The following is a 5,234-nucleotide window of genomic DNA, read 5'->3' on the forward strand; positions in this document are numbered from 1 at the left end:
AAGTATTCTGCATCTCAGTTATATCTACCTATTCATCAACTTCGCTAATTCTAGCAATCATATAGGAAAGTTTACTATAAAGACAGATAAGTATAATTCGCTATAATACATTGAGTTGCGAATCTTCGTAAGGCGATTTTATTAGCGCACATGCGAATATCAGCACTTGTCCCAGAACAGAGGCAAAGGGCTTTGCATTCATACTGTATGAATGCAAAGCCCTTTGCCTCTGTTCTGGGACAAGTGCCGATATTCGCCTGTGCGCTAATAAAATCGCCTTACAAAGATTCGCGCCTCAATCACTTTCTAGGCAATGTGAGTAAGATCTGAGCTTTTGGACTTTTGGGAATCAATCGAGATACAGTGGGGGGTGATGACAGTAGTTGACAGAGTACAGATCAATGTCATCTGTAAGGTGGAAAGTAAAATAAAAAATACGAATATTCGTAAATCGAATTTTACGAAGTTCTACGTATTCGCGAATATGGTGCTATACTATATGAATGCACAGGCCTTTGCCTCTCTGTTCTGGGGACAAGTGTAGATTTTCGCATTTGCGTTAATAAAATCGCCTCACAAAGATTCGCAGCTCAATTCAATCACTAATGTAATGCAAAGCCCTGTGCCTCTGTTCTGGGACAAGTGTAGATATTCGCATGTGCGCTAATAAAATCGCCTTACGAATATTCGCGCCTCAATCACTTTCTAGGCAATGTGAGTAAGATCTGAGCTTTTGGACTTTTGGGAATCAATCGAGAAACAGTGGGGGGTGATGACAGTAGTTGACAGAGTACAGATCAATGTCATCTGTAAGGTGGAAAGTAAAATAAAAAATACGAATATTCGTAAATCGAATTTTACGAAGTTCTACGTATTCGCGAATATGGTGCTATACTATATGAATGCACAGGCCTTTGCCTCTCTGTTCTGGGGACAAGTGTAGATTTTCGCATTTGCGTTAATAAAATCGCCTCACAAAGATTCGCAGCTCAATTCAATCACTAATGTAATGCAAAGCCCTGTGCCTCTGTTCTGGGACAAGTGTAGATATTCGCATGTGCGCTAATAAAATCGCCTTACGAAGATTCGCAACTCAATTCACTAATGTATGAATGCAAAGCCCTTTGCCTCTGTTCTGGGACGTGCCGATATTCGCATGTGCGCTAATAAAATCGCCTTACGAAGATTCGCGCCTCAATCACTTTCTAGGCAATGTGAGTAAGATCTGAGCTGTTGGACCTTTGGGAAACAATCAATTATATGTGTACTGTAATTTTGTGAGAAAAAAAAAACAAAAACAAAAAAAAACGAATATTCGTTTTTACGAATATATAGCACTATATTCGAAATATTCGCGAAATCGCGAAGTTGCGATATTCGCGAAAAAAATTCGCTTTTCGAATATTCGCGCTCAACACTAGTTGTTGGAACAGGGGATGTGTGTAGACGTGGTCTTCCTCAAATCTTATCATGGACCCCATAGTGGTGCTTCTCTTCTGGCCATAATGGGTGTCCCCAAATAAGAATAAATAAATTGTAAGTATGATTTCAAGTAGTTTGAGGTGCTAAGGTTGAAATGTCCACTTAGAAGTTTTGCTGTGGCTTGTATATCTTTTTCATTTGTAATGGATGTGTATAAGCTGTTGACATCCAGTGTCAACAAGTTGCAATCTGCTGGTATATCTGTACCTTGCAGTAGCGAGGAGGCGGCAGAAGAAGTTCGACCTGGCTCTTCAAACACCCTCTTGAAGGAGTCCATAAATAGAGTAACATTACAGGTGATGGGTTCAGATCTCTCCCATATTGGATTTGCCCAGGCCAGAGCCTCACCCTCAAATGAGAGATGAACACCACTTTATCTCAATATTATTGAAAGTGATGAGGAAGTATTTCAAAGTGAATCGTGCACTGGTTGAGGAACCCGCAACAGGTTTTTGGGTTGCCGCTGTAATAGGGCGGAGCTGATAATTGTGGTCCAGAAAAATTGTGGTCCAGCATCAGGTACAGCAGGAGCAGTAGGAGCCTGTGCAGACTGTGCTGTAGGGAGAGAGTCCAGGCGAGCAGCAACATGCTGCAAATAATTCACCACTTGTTTCTTGGTGGTACGCTGTTGTTCAAGTTCCTGTAGCAGTTCAGACATTCCAAGTTTAGAGCCAGCGGGATCCATGGCCAAAGCGTACTGTTACGATCAGATCATGTGGATTCCGTTGGTCAGTGGATAGAGGACTGATTTTAGCCCTATATTGCTGACTGCTGACTCTCAGAGTCAGGATACTGGTGTTTGCACCAGTCGGCCAGAAGGCTGCTAACCGAACCGAACAGAAGAGCTTTACTGATAAACGGAAACCAACAGTCACTTGCAATAAAGGTAAACACATTTCAGATAAATGTAGAATCGCCGGAGCAATCCGGCTTCCTCAGCTTTACCCCTGAGGAAGCCGAATTGCTCTGGCGATACGTGTTGGGCGCTTGTTATTTTTCCAGGTCCAGTGCACCAGCTGGCTATGTAGGTTTGGCTCTTGATATTTGACCCTATGTCAGTCTGTCTGCACTTTCAATTCTAGTGGTCTTACCTTACATTTGCTATATGTGATTAATTGTACTGTTTTATATGCTGGTTGATAACGCATACATTCAGATGTGATAATTCAGTGGACCTGTATGTGTCGGTTACATATATTTTATTGCATACCGCACTTTGTTCCATATTGTATACAATTTTTTTATGCGTGTGTGTTGTTGTGTCTAAATAAACTTTATATATATTTTTGTATCCCTTTATGGTTGGATGTGCATTTATGGGGTGGCTCTTTTGAGTCTCTCTTGGGTCAGATTATTTGTCATATGTAGTTATTCCACCCTTTGCACTCCTGTCAGTATTTGGTGTGCCCCCTGTCTCTTTAAACTTACGATTTGTGCACTTATTGTAAGTATTTAGTGGCTGCAAATATGACCTGAAGGTTTTTTAGGTTCGCCTGCCATTAAAGTGAATGGGGCCAGCCGCGAACTTGCAGCTCGCGAACATTTTATCACGTTAACGAATCGTTCCAGACGATGTTCATCCATCACTACTCCTGACAGAGTGGAAAGGGTGTCAGCAGTAAGTTTGTGTTGACATCACTGATTATTTTGCCCTTTTTCTGATCCGTCAGAAGAATAACCCCCCAACATGTTTCTTGAGCATCTGCCTTCATTCGGTCAGCATTTAGTCAGTAATCATTTGTTAAAGCCAAAAAAAAAAACAGGAATGGATCCAAAACAGAGAGGACATGTTAATGGAATATTTGCAGGTCTTCAGTGTTTTGTACCCACTCCTGCTTTTGGCTACCAAATCATAATATACGGTAAGACAATTGTGATGGGACCATACAGGCCTTACAGCTGCTACACAGACAGGATCTAAAAAGGCAAAATAGTGGCCCAGTCATGAAATGGGGAGGGTGGGAGAACAGCTTTAGAAGTCCACAGAGTGGACCAATGACATAGTCTTGAGGTAGCAGCAGCATGAGGAGACCACAGAGTGGCCCAGTGACATAGTGGGGAGGAAGCAGCAGCACGAGGAGACCACAGAGTGGGCTATTTACATAGTGTTGAGGTGGCAGCAGCACGAGGAAGCCACAGAGTGGCACAGTGACATAGTGTTGAGTTAGCAGCAGCATGAGGAGACCACAGAGTGGCCCAGTGACATAGTGTTGAGTTAGCAGCAGTACGAGGAGGCCACAGAGTGGCCCAGTGACATAGTGTGAAGGTGGCAGCAGCATGAGGAGGCCACAGAGTGGCCCAGTGACATAGTGTTGAATTAGCAGCAGCAGGAGGAGGCCACAGAGTGGCCCAGTGACATAGTGTGGAGGTGGCAGCAGCAGCATAAGCAGGCCAAAGAGAGGCCCAGTGACATAGTGTTGAGTCAGCAGCATAAGGAGGCCACAGAGTGGCCTAGTGACATAGTGTTGATATAGCAGCAGCATGAGGAGGCCAAAGAGTGACACAATAAAGAGTGTGGAGGTGGAAGCAGCATGAGGAGACCACAGAATGGCACAATGACAGAGTGTGGAGGTGGCAGCAGCAGCATGAGGCAGCCACAGACTGGCAAGGTGACATAGTGTAAAGGTGGCAGCAGCAGCATGAGGAGACCTGAGTGTTGAGATGGCAGCAGCATCAGGAGACCACAGAGTGGGGAGGTGGGTGGCAATAACAGTACCCGCTGATGATGGTGGGTATAAGAAGGAGCACCTGGCATCAGATGTGTAGCATCAGGTGGGTGGCAGCATCAGAATAGTAGCTAAGGCAGGTATCCAGAAAAAAAAAACGGTCTCTGTTGTCAAGGTTTGGGTGAGGCAGCATGTATGATCTAAATTGATGCATCAGACATTGGTGGGTGGAAATACTGGCTGATCCACGCCTGATTCATCTTGACTAGATTTGAGCGGACACCTGGATGTTCGGGTTCGATGGGTTTGGCCGATCTTGAAAAATAAGTTCGAGTTCGGCACCCGAACTTGACCCCGAACCCCATTGAAGTCAATGGGGACACAAACTTTTGAGCATTAAAATGGATCTAAAAATGTTACGGAAAGGGCTAGAGGGCTGAAAATGCCTGCAAAATGTGGTTAAGAGCATGGCAAGTGCTCTGCAAACAAATGTGGATATGGAAATTACTTTAACCTCTTAAGGACACATGACGTATCGGTACGTCATGAGGTCCTGGTACATAATGTATGGTTCCGATCATCGCCGCACGGCGGACGGTGATCGGAACCCTGTGCCTGCTCAAATCATTGAGCAGGCACCTAGGCTAAAAGCTCCGGCGGGTCCTGTGACCAGGATCGCTTCTGATTGGTCTGTGGGCGGGCCAGCGGCAGAATCAAAAGAGGCAGGCGCTCCTCTCCTCCTCCTTTTGTGTTCCGGAGCCGGAGGAGAGAGGAGCTGCCTGCACGTGTCGTCCGTCGGTGCCAGCATCACCCGATCTGTGCCCCCAGGACCCGATCTGTGCCCCAGCACCCCCCATCTAAACTTCAGGTACATTGGGAAAGTATAGGGAAAGTTTGGGTTAGGCAAAAAGGGAAAGTTAGCTTTGATTGCATCACCCTAAGTTAGGGTGTCTGGGGTCCACAGCACAGCTGTGTGACCCTATACCCCCCAGGGGTACTGCCGCTTGCCCCCTCTCCACTTGTTTGGGGTGCAGGATTTATTTATTTTTCTGTGTGCGCTGACTGTGGCCGGCACTCTTAGCGTCC

Source organism: Bufo gargarizans, chromosome 5 (assembly GCF_014858855.1).
Source record: "Bufo gargarizans isolate SCDJY-AF-19 chromosome 5, ASM1485885v1, whole genome shotgun sequence".
In the NCBI taxonomy this organism is placed as follows: domain Eukaryota; kingdom Metazoa; phylum Chordata; class Amphibia; order Anura; family Bufonidae; genus Bufo; species Bufo gargarizans.